Source organism: Macadamia integrifolia, unplaced genomic scaffold (assembly GCF_013358625.1).
Source record: "Macadamia integrifolia cultivar HAES 741 unplaced genomic scaffold, SCU_Mint_v3 scaffold3134, whole genome shotgun sequence".
In the NCBI taxonomy this organism is placed as follows: Eukaryota; Viridiplantae; Streptophyta; class Magnoliopsida; order Proteales; family Proteaceae; genus Macadamia; species Macadamia integrifolia.
Genome location: NW_024869234.1, coordinates 1 through 15,393, shown reverse-complemented (window position 1 = coordinate 15,393; position 15,393 = coordinate 1).

Below are 15,393 nucleotides of genomic sequence, written 5' to 3'. Positions count from 1 at the left end.
CCACTAATTGAATTTATAATAGTCCATTTATTAGAGAAGAGCACTGAAAATACCAGTAGGTTGTAGTTTTAAAATCTTCAATTAACCACATCAGAAGAGTCCTAGCATATGGGATTTGTTAATGTATGGGAAGGAAGGAGAGAGATTGAAGAAGGTTTCAGAAGAAAGGGAGGAACTTGTTGCTTTTACTGTACAACCCAAATCAATCGTAACCTGTAAAACCTAATTTACGATAATGAAGGAATTGAGATGGAAGATGGGTGAAAGAGGAATCCCTTCATCCATTACTTAAATCAATTTGGATTTTTTAAGATTAATACCTTTAAAGGGTAAGTTGATCATTCTAACTTCATAATTTTTAGTTTGATATAATTCGAAAGGGTAAAATGTTCCTTTCCTTCAATCACTAACAACAAACTAACATTGTCATGTATCATGGGGCTTCAAGTAATATTTTCAAACTTTTGTTATCTTAAGCAATCTAACTATAATACAAGAGTGTCCAAGTAATTTTTCCTAAAAATTTTTAGAAGAAATTACATTCGTCTCCCCTGAACTATGGCCTAATAGCAGATTCCCCCACATATTTTCATAAATATTAATCCTATCCCCTCTAGTTTGAAGATTCTTTCAACCATACCCCTTCCGTTAAATAGCTCAGTTTAGTGATGACCTCATCATTCAAACATGTAATTTCATACCGAAACTACCCTTCCCATCTAAAATAAGCCTTAAGCCTCTGCCTTCTGCTTTTGTCTTCTCTTCCCCCTCTCCGTCGCCGGCCATATCGGTTTCTGCTCAACCACCACCTGCACCTCCACCTCCACCTCCTCTTTTCATCGCGGACTCTATTGCATTCGCAAGTTTGTCCTTCTCTTTCTCTCTCTTCCACTCTATTCCTTCTAATCTTACGTTTTTCGAATTTTTCTGCTGCGTTTTTGGTTTTGGAAGTATAGGTTAGGTCAACTTTCTCCAATCAACCGATTAAATTAAGGCTTCTTATTCTCAGATCAAAAATTAAGTTTTTCTTCTCTTATTTTCCACTTTTTTCCCTGAGCATGATGAGATTTAAAGTTTTTCTTCAGCTTCTTCAAAGGAAATCGGGGGGTGGGTGGGAAATCTTTGTTTTCAAGGAAGATTATGGGGAGTTCTAAGTCAATTTCTAGTCTCTACCTCTCCACTGTCCAGAACAACCAACTCGATTACCAAAACATGGTATTATGGTAATGGATATGTGAACTCCCAAACTCGGATGAGTGGGCCGAGTCAAACTCCCCACTCGTCTTCAAGCTCGCGATCGAGGTAGATGCCAAGCACAACACCCCAGAAATTGATTCTCTTCCAGGAAGAACGAACTCTCAGGTTCCAACACAGAAGCTCTTGTGACTATTCCAGTTTCCCATTGAGGAATTCTACTACTCTTCCCATAACCCAAACAAAACCTTGTGGGTATCGGACCCTTATCCACTCTCCGTAGACAAGCCCTTCCTCCCGTTTCTCCTTCAACTCCTCAAGAAATCATAGCCCGCGCACCGTGTACGATACCACCTGCCCCCGCTTCTAACTGCAGAAGCTCAAACCAGAACCAGTTTTGTGGATTCTCAACTCGCATTCGCCCCAATCGTTCTCCACCTTCTTCAACTCTGCACTTCTCTATTTGAATGTTTTTTTCCAAATCTAGAAGATATAATTTTTTTTCTTACTGTTTATTTGTTCATGTGAACCCTAAAGAAGTTCTGAACTTCTGTAAAGCCCGCAACAATGGTGGTGAGTGAGAGAATAATAAATTTGTGTTTAGTGTGGAATTGGGGACTGGTGGAGTGTGGGAAGTACCACTTTCATTGTTGCCGCATAACAAGCCTCCTTCCATCATCCCCCGGCCCCCGCACCTAAATCTCATGTTTAAATCAAAACAAATAATCAAGTGATGAGTTTTTTTGTGCAAAAGGAGAACTCCATTACAGAACAGCCAGCCAAAAAAAAAAAAAAAATTTCATGAGATTGCTGTTAATTGAACCTGAAAATATAGATAGATGTTACAAGGGTAAATTGGTTTTTTTATATATCAGTTTAACATCGTCAGTCAATCATTCATGGAACGATTGATAGAATCTTCAAACTAGAAGAAAGGAGATTGATATTTATGAAAGTACGTAAGGGGAACTTGCTATTAAGCTATAGTCCAAAGGAGGGAAATATAATTTCCTCAAACTTTTATCAAAGAAAACATAGAAAGTTGTAAAATCAGTTTTTGTTTTTTTAAAGGAAGCCCTACAACTCATTTGAGGTTACACCTCAAACATATGTATATATATATATATATATTTTTTTTTTTTGGTAAGGAGGTTGTTCACGATTAATAGCATATTTCTTCCAACTTGATGTACCTTTTAATCAACCGCTATATGACCGTTTCCTTGGTTTGAGCCAAGGGGCTTTTACATTGATTACTCATTCAACTTTGAAAGGCAACTAAGGCAAGCATTAACCATAAAGGGCCAGATGATCAAATCATTCAACTGTTCACTTTCCATCTCAAAATGTAACTTGACCCTGCACACACAAGTTAGGGTTTTTTTGAATGAAACACTAGTTAGGTTTATTCCTTTCAAACTAAAAAGGACAAGTTTTGGTTTAGGAACTCAAGTGATAAAGGGAGGGGTGAGGGAATTGCTGGAATGAAATTCATATAAGAGGTTGGAATAGGGTGTTTTCTCTCTTGTCGTTTTCTTTTGTTCCATTTATTTGAAATCTACACGTTTAAAATTCGTTCTCTGTTTTTTTAACTGTTTATTTGATCGTATCGTTCGAAAAATTCTACTGTTTAAAATCCATACCATCCGTTTCTTTTTTCTGTCGTTCCCGTTTTTGCTAAACTATGATCCCTAGTAGCTCTATGAAACCCAAAAAATCTACCCTTTGATTTATGTGCATGTGCACCCCTGATACGATCCACAATCAACAAGGACTGATTTCAAATTTTAAAATCCTTGTCTCAAGATCCAAGATCCAAGATCCAAGATCCAAGATCCGATAGGGTCACTGTACACCCAGGGGTTCCTTTGTCTTTTCCGTGGAGAACCAATGTTTGCTGGTTGGATTATGGAAGTCGTGTAATTACAGAAATACCCTTGGATACTTTTCTTCCTCCAAGTAGGAGTCCTGAACTTTCTCATTTCCAACAAAAGTGAAAGACTTAAAGGTTTTAACATCTATAGATCTAATAACTATCTAAGCCAGCAGATTAGTAGTCATTTGACTTTGTTTATTTTAATAACTTTCTCTATAAGCATCCCCTGATCTGAGACTCCCCTAATCGCCCAAAATTTTTCCCACTTCCACTAAAACTTTCTCCACTAGAAACCATCTTGGTGAGAACGAGATTCTCGAAGGGGATGAGGAGAAGTCGTAGTCTTTACGACGACTAATATGAAGCTTCAACCTTCCTTCTGGTCTTCACAACTTGTTGCAGCCCAGACCCAGATGGCTCTTGGTTCCTCGGAGGCAAATCTGAGGCTGTGGTGGTGGATATCCTGCCTAGCTCTTGGTGGGTTTTGAGATTTTGTTGTTGATTTCAGCCATTTCCAGGTAAAGAACGTTTCAGACACTTGGGTTTTCTTCTCTTGAAGGCTGAAGCCATACATGCTCTAAATCACTGTATTCTCTCTCCTTCAATCTGTTCTTAAATGGGTTTCTGGGTTTTTTTTGTATATTATCTGGCAGTGCTTTTCAGTTATTATATCACTCCACAGCACCACGTACCTTTATATCATGATTAGGCTCCTTGTATTACTTTTACCTTCCATGTTGCTATTATATTATACTTCTACTGTATATGTGTTTTGGTACTTGAATTTGAAAACAACTGGGCCTTTGAGAACAAAGAACAAGGAAGTATTGCTATTCTGGTTCCCAATTCTCATGTGATATGCCCATTCTGAAAGACATTAGTCTGCCTTTGGGAAATCCAGGACTGTCTATCAGAGAGGTGTATTGATACATGGACTGCAGATGAAATAAGATCTGATGAGCTTAAAGAGCTAGGCAAACATGTTTATGCTATTTTAAATTGCCAATTCTAGCAACTGAGCTATCAGAGCTTGGTAGACCTGGGATTTCCATGGATAAATCACAATTTATCAGGCAAAGATGTGGCCTGCGTTGCTGGGCAATAAAAAGAGGAGGTAAAATTGCAGCCACCTACTATCATAAAGGAGCTAATATGTTGGAGGTGGCTTTTCTCCGCTGGATTGAGAAGGGAGATTTTTGATACATCCTTGGCATTTGACAATCCTTATGATGGTGGAGTATACTGGATGCACATGAACACTGACCCTTCTACAGCTGATGTTTAAAAAGAATTTGCTATATCATGCAGGTGATTATAAAAATTTTAAATGACATTTTTTGGGGAGAGGATGAGTTTTTGAGCTTTCTGTCACCGCAAGATTGACAGGAATTGGAAATTATTGGATCTGACCCCTATATGTAATGTAGAACTCCTACCATTGAAACTTGTGAAATATTTAATAGTGGAGTGTTGATGACAGCTGCAAAGGGGACAAAAATCCTCTGCAATTCCCATCTGGTGCAATTATGTGAAATACCCATTTCAGTGATTGACACGTGTCACATACCAAATGAACGGTCCAGATGTTATTCAACTTATAAAACCAATTTGAACCGAATCAGTGAAGAACCAATTTGAACCAAACCGTATCACAACAAACCGGTTTGGTTCATAAATTTGAAATAAAAGGTGAAAGTTTCACAAATCTCTCCTCTTTCGACTCTCTCTCTTTCTCTCTCACGACTCTCTCTCTTGTTACGATTTGGTACAAACCCTAACCATCTCTGTCGACTCTCCCTCCCTCTCTCTCTCGACTCTCTCGATCTCGCTCTCAACTCTCTCCCCTTTGTCGACTCTTCCTCTCTGTCGACTCTTCATCGCTTGACTCCTCACTCTCTCTCTCTCTGTTTCTTGCTCGACTCGCTCTCTCCTTGTGTTACGAAGCGTTCTTTGCAAAGGTATGAAATACGGTTCGAAGAATGAACATCCCTCTCTTTCATGTAAATATTAATGTCTCTGCAAAGCCTTCTCTCTCTCTTTTACATTGTAGTTTGAACAAAGTTGCTCTGTGGTTTTGAATGCTGAAATATTAGGTTTTCTGTTCAATAAAATTTCAATTTCAATATTTTTATTTGCTTGTTGCCTCTCTGTCTCTGTTCCTTGCTCGATTCGCTATCTCTGAAATTGAAATTTTTTTGAAGTATTTACATTGTACTTTGCACAAAGTTGCTCTGTGGTTTTGAATGCTGAAATATTATTGGAAATGGTTGTTCTTAACCACTTATCGGTGACATATGACATATAAAAGATATTCTATAAACCATACATTGATGTTTGCTTTTTGCCTTGAATTTTTTTTTACTAGTTTCCTTTTGGCATCTTCTCTTATATCATGTTAATTTAAGCATTACATATTCGGACTCCTACATACTCTGTAGAGTATATTGTCCATCAAATATCCATGTCAATTATATTTTTTTTGTCACTGTTGGAGCCCTTTTTATGTAAGCTTCTCTTAGGGGTATTGCATTTTACAAAGAAATGGATGCACAACAGCGAATGTGTAGCTGTGGTGAAGGGGTGATGGTCATCCGGACTTCTCGAACGTTGAAGAATCCTGGACGACGATTTTACAGATGTCCATTAGGTGAAAAACATCCGGGTTCTTTCATTTGGTTGGACCCAGTGTTGAGGGACTGCATAGACACTATAGACACAAGAGCAAGTCATTCGAAATGAAAGTGTTAATAGGAACACACGGGTCATCTCGGCTATTCGTCAACCACCTTATAGTCCAAATGTGCGGAACCAAGTAGTAGTGGATCAGTCATTGCTCAACCATTATTATGGTTTAACCATCTTCGTGTGTATTTGGGTGTTAATTCTTTCGTGCTATGTCTTCTATGTAACATCCTTGTAAATAGAACTATTATTTCATTAATGAAGTTGGTTCCGTCATTGCCAACCATATGTGGGGTTATTATTATGATTATTTCCTTGTAACTATAATGTACTAACAATCTTTTTTGTAGGTAAGAAGTCTTTAGCTCAAAATGGTAGAGCACCTGGGTTAATGCCTAGGTTATGGTGGTTCGAATCCACCAAGACTTTGAAAGTGAACGAATGTGTTCTACCTTATTACTGTCATGTCCTTCTGCTGGTTTTTCAAGAGTTGTGTGTGTGAGTGTGTTTTTTTTTTTTTTTTAAGTGGTCTACCTTACTGCTGTCATGCCCATCTGAAGCATGCTTTGAACATACTTTGTCCTTCCTGCCCTGGGGATTTTGATGTATTTATTAAAAAAATTTAAGTAGTCTAGTTCATTAAGATTGAAGTTATCGAATCTTCTACATGGTTATGATATGTTAGCATAATAGGGCATTAATCTACTGATAGTCCTTGGCATTTTTTACTTACTGATCATAGATTTTTGGTAGAACTTGTTACATTTGGAGTTTTTGGTACAATTCGTAGGTTCTTAATTGCATGCTTTTATAATGCATTTAGATATCCACTTGATAGGCCTTGTTGATGACCCAATTGAGGCTTATGCTTTAAGCAATAGATGAACTAGCTATTTTATTCAAAAGTCAGGCACACTCACCTTGTTGATGACCCAATTTTAAGACTCTAACCTTCATATTCTTCTGTTAGATGAACTCAAGTATTGAAACAGATTACAGCAACTTCAGCCGAGCTGTGTTCAGAGTGTACTATTTGGGTTGTTGACATGGGCAATGAGATGGGCAACCAGAACATATCTGGGACGCAAGGTACATCGTGAAGACAGGTATATTTATTAAATTGATTAACAGATATGGAGAAGACAAATGTGTTGATCATGAAAAAAACTTTACTGTAAAAAAAAAAAAACTCACCAAGAAGTCCAAATAGAACACAGTATACAGCAGCAAATATTGGCAATGGAATTGATGCAAAAAAGGCCCCAAACTTCCCTGAGAAGAGAAGAAAGTGACAAAAACAAATAGCAAAGACTTAATGGAAAGTCTACTAATTTAAAAAATAAAAGGAGAAAGTGCTATGGATGTTGATTTAACGGTCAGGAAGTTAATTAAACCCATTTTGTGTCATAAGACTTCCTAAACCATATTTATAAAGTAGTTATATAGTTCACCCAGTTAAGATTCAGCTACATAACATTTTCTGTGCTTGCTATAAGACATCATTGATATAAATCATCACTGCATATAGCACGCCTCAGTCCTCTCCAACCACAAAGAAGAATCCATTTGGACTGTATTCCATCTATAGTAGACTTTCCATTCCCCTTTTGTATTCCATCTATGGACAAGACTGATAACTTTTTCTTCGAAGAGGGAGAGAGAGAGAGATGCAACATTGATAAAGTGAAACCTCTTTCTGTCCCCTTCCCATTACTCACTCACATAAGCAAGAGGATAGTAGGAATTCCAATAACTAACTACTTATGTGAGAGAATAAGGAGGGTTTCATTCACAAAAAGGACAGTGAATTTAGTGAATAGATGCTCATTTGTGCCTTACACCGATGCGCTAGTACCAACAGCAGCACCAAATATCCCATCAAGCAGCATGCCAATACCCCAACAGTATCTATTCTTGAACAGAAATAGATAGTGACATTTTCCAAGACAAGATTTCGCATCTATTTAAATTACAGGTTGCTTTAGCTTCTGTACCTTGGATGTTAAATTGGGATTTAAATTCTATATTTACCCCTTTGTTCATTTATTGTGAGGAGGCACCAGTTGATTGAACCAGTAGTTGATTCAAATGCCATGAGAAATTATTTTTATTGTATCAGTACCCATCAAGCCACTTCAGTCCAGATTACTGCATGTATACCTAATGCAGCATATGCTTGGTTAATATGATGTGTTTAATGTCTCATGGTATTTGTGCTTTGACATTGAATGGATGTTTGCACTGCATCAGCTATCAAATTTTTGCCTTGGTGCTGTTGGTAACTTCTGATGTGCCGAATGGTGGGATTTTAATTTTTTCATTTTGCTAACTTTACCTTTTGACGGAGATGGTAGTTATACCGTGAAATTGTATGATCCAAAGTAATGTAGTTCAACTTTTGAAATGGCTTTTTGGTTGGTGTGGTTGCAAAGCTCATGGTTGTGGTTGTATAATTCTCCAACTGCTTCACCAGGGATTCTTTCTGTAGGTGATAAAATCCACAATTGGCTTTTAATCCTGTCTGCATTTCAATGTAGTTCAGCTTTAGTTTCCTTTTATTTGTCCTCTTCCAATCAGCCGTGGTTCTCATTTCCAAAGCTAAATTGAAAATTGTGGAATTAACTCTAAAAAGAATCATCGTCATTGATTATCCAGGCAGCACCCGATGTGTTGTGCATGGGGTGTGGGCAAACATCACGCTTTGTTGTGCTTGGGGTGTGGGCAATCATCCATTCCTGAGGTTTATCATATAGATACTGTTGGCCTTTTTAAGCCATCGACCTCCAGAAAAAGGGTAGCTTGTTTGTTTTTCCTCATTATGTTGTCCCATTCAGGTTTTCAAGAATATTTCTGTTCAACAGGCATGTCCCAAGAGGCCAAAGATAGCGACATTTTCCAAGACAAGATTTCGCATCTTTTATCTCACCAGACAAGTCATGTGCTCTGTTTCACATTGCTATATTCTTCTTCGACGTTTCTCTTTAGCAGATTTTTGAGGTTTCAACCAGCAAACTAAAACTAGGCTCTGTATACTTACCACATAGACAAGAGGTGAGGACGACCAGGATAATACTTTCACAACACTCTCATGAGTTAGTTCAGAAGCTTCACATGCTACTAAATGGATGATGAACAAGGGTGTTAAACCAGAACCAGAATGAATATACATTTAAAAAGACCCACTTCCCTCAAAACAGTGAACTGAATTTATCAAGAGTATTTAGTACTACATAATTCTACTTCAAGTTCACCTTACATATCTACATAACTAGACTACTAACCTCCAACTCATCAACCCGAATCACTGATAAGAAAAGGAACAAGGAGAAACAAGCCAAAGGATACATATTATGTTACAGGACATTACTACAGACTGAGGGAGGTGAACAAATGATACCAGAATTTGTTAGTGCCGAAATCGAAATACAAAGTTTTTCATCTCTATCAAGGTCAGTTGCAGACTGTCTTCAGTCTCTTTGCAGCCTGCACGAAGCCCACAATAACCTGCAACTCATCCAATTGCTTTCAACAACAAACAGAAGCAATTGGGTTTCACATGTTAGAACTCACAAGTTCTCCTGAACATTATTTTATGTTAGTTGAAAAAAAGTTAGCATGCAAAAAATCAGCACTACCTACATGACAGGGTACCACATTGGATTATTCATTTTATTGTTGTCCATCAATTGATGGGTGAAGGCTTGGAATGGGAAGTAACATGTATCCTTCCTCTTCACTGCTTGGTGACAAAAAGGGTGAACTTGCCACTCTCCCCGTAGATGAGTTGATTGAGAAAGCTGATGGTTTTGTAGGAGTATTTCCAGGTTGGTCCCTCAATGAATACCCGCTACCTAGGACTGCCATCCTTTTCCCATCCCAAATATGTTAGTTATTTGTTCTTCACTATCCAGCTGAAATGAGTATGTGAAAGATGGGTTGTTCCTAGTTTGGGTAACAAAGTACTTCATCAAACTACCTGCTTCACCATATGTTAAGGCACGTTGTCTTTTAGTGCGAAGATAATTCCTAACATCTTGAGTCATATAATTTAGGTTTTCAATCCCACCAGCATGCCTACCCATCAACTCAACTGTGGATCTAGGCCTGATTCCCGAGTCATCTGCCAAATCAATTTCATACCTATGTATGTCTAACATATTCCTTTGTGAACGCATCATATGAACTGTTGATGTAGTATGAAGCTCATGATTATGTTCTCTCACAAAGTCACGGCACTTGTATTTTCCCTCATCAACCAAATATATGTTCATTCGTGCCTCGCAATTTGTTCTTGTCTCAGCTCGAGGGTTAACAATATTGACGTCTCGCTTGTCACTCAACCGACAACCAGCTTTTGAACAGACAAATCCCCTAGATGTTATAGTCGTGTTGTCTTTCTTGCTTTTATTCACAAAGTGTCTCCTAACACTAAACCCCATTGCCCGTCCATAACTATTGTAATAATCGTATGCATCCTGTTCTGAGTTGAATAACATCCCAAACTCAGGTTCACTCGCATCATTCATGCAAACATTCTCCATACTAGACAAAACAAGGACAAAGACAGCAAATCTCTTAGGTTTGACAGAGACAATGAGCAAATAAAAATAATGATTTTCAAATCAGACCCTAAATCTGCATTCCCATCTTCAGTCATATGTCACTGATAAGTGGCTAAGAACAAGCCTTCCCCCTAATATTTGCAGCATTAAAAACCACAGAAAAACCCGGTTCATAGTACAATGTAAATACTTCAAAAAAATTTCAATTTCAGAGATAGCGAACCGATCAAGAAACAAAGACAGAGAGACACCAAACAAATAAAAATTTTAAAATTGAAATTTTATTGAACAGAAAACCTAATATTTCAGCATTCAAAACCACAGAGCAACTTTGTGCAAAGTACAATGTAAATACTTCAAAAAAATTTCAATCTCAGAGATAGCGAGTCGAGCGAGGAACAGAGAGACATCAAACAAATAAAAGAGAGAGAAGGCCCTTTGCAGAGACATTAACATTAACATAAAAGAAAAAAATAAAAAGAGAGAGAGAAGGCTTTGTGTATTTCATACCTTCTTTGCAAGCGCTTCGTACCAGAAGGAGAGAGCGAGTCGAGCGAGAAACAGAGAGAGAGAGAGCGAGAGGAGTCAAGTGAGGAAGAGTCGAGCGAGAGGGAGAGAGTCGCGAGCGAGAGGGAGAGTCGACAGAGGGTTAGGGTAGAATCAAACCCCATAACAGAGAGGGAGAGTCGTAAGAGGAGAGAGGGAAAGAGAGAGAGTCGAAAGAGGAGAGAGGGAAAACTTTCACCTTTTATTTCAAATGTACCGGTTTGTTGTGATACGGTTTGGTTCAAATTGGTTCTTCACTGATTCGGTTCAAATTGGTTTTATAAGTTGAATAACATCTGGACCGTTCATTTGGTATGTGACACGTGTCAATCACTGAAATGGGTATTTCACAGAATTGCACCAGATGGGAATTGCAGAGGATTTTTGTCCCCGCAAAGGAGGAGTTTTTACTGACAGAATGGGAGCAGACTACCCAATATGGGTGAACTGTCACGTCTACATGACATTTTGTATTATCTTGCTATTTCAGCCCTGTGTGTGAAATTCAGTAATATTATAGATGCGGATTTTCTCAACGTGTTGAACTCTTGATCAATTTCGTAGTTGGAACTCTGTATAGCTTCATGGAAGAGCATTTGCTTGACCAATTTGACATAATGTTCTCGCAGAGGGTGGTTGAACAAGTATCATTGGATTTAGTTAATTTGGAGGCGGAACCCCAGGATTAACTAAACTGGGAATATATATATATATATATATAGTTTTAATTATTGAGTGGGAAAAAAAAGTTAATGATGTGCTATTATTGTGAATTTGTCAGTTGGGCTGTAGAAGAGATGGACACACACCCTTTCCTTGAGATGTAAGGGGCCCCAAATAATTGTTGCTCGGAGTTCACCCTGCACAATTATTACCTTAGAATTTATTTATTTATTTTTGGGGTTAAGTTCTCCATTGGCCACTTGTAAGTGGGGCGATGCGTCTTGAGAGGGCATTTGCTCCCTTGAAAGATTTTGGTAAAAAATTCTCTGAACTGGAGCAAGAGAGATAGTTCTAGGCGTTTCTATCCCCTGCTATCATTCAATGAACTACACCAGTGTTTTTGTGCTGCTAGTCCTAGGGCTGGATAAAGGAGAAGGGTTGGTGTGTTGGTTTGCAGCATTGTGAAAGCCTTAGCCAAGTGCTCTGTGGCATGGACCCTGGAGAAGTGGTGAGACATGCATGAGTTAGCGCTGACAATTAGTCAACAAGTATGACTTATTAACTTTGAATGGAGTTGAAAGGTGAAATAGGATCCATGTGGCTGACCTTAGATTTCAATGATTTATGGTATATGGTAGCTTGGAAATGTTGTGAGATCTATTTACATTCTATAAGGGAGGAACTAATATGTTGTTTCTTCACCTTACCTGGTCCCGGGACCTTGTCTTGGCTTTTTCCCTATGAATTTTATATGGGACACCTTATTAGGTGACCCGTGATGATATCATTGTTATCAACCATTTTAGCTTTCATACTTTTATCTTTGTTTTTTGTTTATTTTGGATCTTGGCTTCTGAACTTATTATGTGGTTCTAGTTCTATAGTAATACAAAACAATAGAACTGTTTATTTAGGATTGTCACAGGATTTTTCCCTGTGGATTTCATACAGAACAATACTATAATGTCATTATTATCAACAATATATGCTTCATTCTTATTTTCTTCATTTTCTGGCATCAGTACTATAAATAAAGCTCTTTGTGCGTGTGTGCAGAAGATTTATTTGGAGATTATGTATACAGGTGATGTTGGAATTGCCAATCTATTCAGAAAACTAGGTATTGATTGCATGGAGCGTGGATCCTGCTTTGTGAAAGTCTTTAAGGGCATATTTTTGCCCTTCCTGGACCTGAAAGCAACTCCTGATGGGTATGGGGATCTTTAGAAAAAGAGATCTGCAGGGTGTGTGTGGTAGGGAAGGTGTTCCAAGTTCCCACCACGGTTTCAAGAACTGGAATGGATCTGCCTTCATTCCACCCAAGCTGGAGGGGCCGATAGACATATCAAAACTAGGGTTAGGGCAATATATCTGGCTGATTCCAGCTGGTACGGAATCCAGATTTGAATCAGTGAAACCAATTCAGACCCTGATTCTGAGTTTTGAATCCTTTCTCAGCAATAGTTTTTCTAGTCCGGCAAATTGTTACCACATGGAAAAATGATGTGGCAATTTTGATCATATGAAAATCTAGAAAATAGTTTAGAATGGCCACATGTCAAATATCGAACTAAAATTCGTACATATATTTCTATATATATTGGTTGATTCCCATGTATTTTTAACAATCCATTTTGTTTAAAAAAAAGTTTCATTTTTCTTTGGACAAAGTTTTCTTTCGTCAGTGGCTGGGGTGGTCTAAATGTGATCCGCAATCACTCCCAACCTCTCTCCTTGTCTGTGATCGCGATGGGTGGTCTAAATGTGATCCACAATCACTCCCAACCTCTCTCCTTGTCTGTGAGGATCACTCCCAACCTCTCTCCTTGTCTGTGATCGCTATGGGTGGTCTAAATGTGATCCACAGTCACTCCCAACCTCTCTCCTTGTCTGTGATCGCGATGGGTAATGGTGAACAGATATCATGCACTATGGCCTTAAGAAAACTCAGTCCTTTCTCTTATTACATCCTCAAAACTTTATTTTACATTTTTATTACATGATCAACTCAAATCAAAATATTTATTACATAATCAACTCAAATCTATTTTGATTGAAATTTAGCAAATAACTAGAGATTTTTTAGGCTTTCTAGTCCACAAGATTTCAACGTAGATAGAAATAATATTTTCAAAAGAGGGAAAAAAAAAAAAAAAAAAGGACATTGACCCCAAGGAAGGAAGCATGGACAGTGACCCAAACGTAGTGACTGTTGTTGATTAAGCTGCGTAAGGAAGAAGGTGTGTAAAGAAGAAGGAATTAAGTTGTATCCAAAGAGAGTCGACGTTGGGCGTCTGTCATTTTCCCTTCTTTTTTGACTGTATAAATGGGTTTGATGGATGGAATGGCAACCACTAGTTTCCATTCTTTAAATCACAGCATCATCTAGACCAAATGAAGTGGTCTAACCAACCTAGACCCACAGAAAGTTTGGTTGTGGAAAAAAGTAAAGTTTTGGGAACTTATTTTGGCATCAGAATTGCTTGGTAGTAGGGTTGTCAAGTAGTCAAGCTTGAGTTTGTTGGTTATTTATTTATTTCTTATTTATATTTTTTTTGGTGGGTAGGGAGGGAAGTAAGTAACAACCAGGAGGTTTGAACTTGAGACCTCCTGGTGAGCATGGGATTTTTGCACACCACAACTCATCAACTGTACTAGGCAGTTGTTGTTAAAGTGTTTGATCTACAAAAATCAACTCGAAGCCGAAAGCTATTTGTTCTCTTTTAATGGTTTCTTGTTAGTTTACTATCGATTTTGTAAAATGAAAAGGAAATGGGTATTCAGGGTTACTTTAACGTAGTTTTTCATGTAGTAGAATGGATTTGATTGCTGTACACATTGTCTTGCACGAACGTGATGAGCGAATGACTACGACTAAATTTTAACCTTCTAAACCAAGGATAGCAATGGAGATCCTTAGAGGCATACACTCTCAATTGTGGGTTTGTAGCCAAATCTCTTATTTATAGAGTTCTGACGAGCTAGGGTTCCTAATCCAAGTGGGTTTTACTTGCCCTAAGTATACAAATCCCAAATGAACAGACCCAATTCGATTCAAAGTTTTGATCTCAATTTTTTATATAAAAAAAGAAAACCCGTAGACAAATATTTTTTTCCTTGATTTTTTGTCGGTCTTATTGGTTGGTCCAATTAGTTTACCATTTTAGTAGTTTCTAAATCGTGGGCCACTAGTGATTTAACCCCATGATTGGAGTCTCATGCCATCATTAAACCTCGACCCCTCATCCACAAAGTAAATAAATACTCCTCCTATATGCAATTCGATGGTACTAAGAAAGCTTAATATTTTAAAGGGTAACTAGAACCTTGATGCCAGCTCTAAGAACCATTTACTTACGTTATAATGTGCCCATAGAAAGAAACTTGAACCAAATATGAAGTTTCCTAAAGTTTCTTTTCCAAACACCCCCAACAACAAATGGATAATAATAAAGTAGTGAGTGGCTCTAACTAAGACTAAGAAAGCTTATTCATCCAAAAAAAAAAAAAGACTAAGAAAACTTAATATTTTAGAGGGTAAGAGAAACCTGTCCATTTATGTGACCATAGCACTATTGTGCATGCTAATTGGAAGCCGCGTGGAAATTCTGGGTGAGAGGCAATGTCATTTTTTTGAGCTCGTCTGTGTGTGCGTGTAAAAATATGCAAGTGGATAAAATATTTTACATAGTTTTAGACAAAAGACAATGTCGTCTTTTTATGCTCGTCTATGTTTTAGTATAAAGACACACAAGCGGATAGAATTCATTCTTTACACTAATTTTAAGTGATTGACCTAAAAAGTGGTTGAAGAGTATAATTCCTTGGAGGTAACTATATGATCTCATCTTATGACTTATGATCAGATAT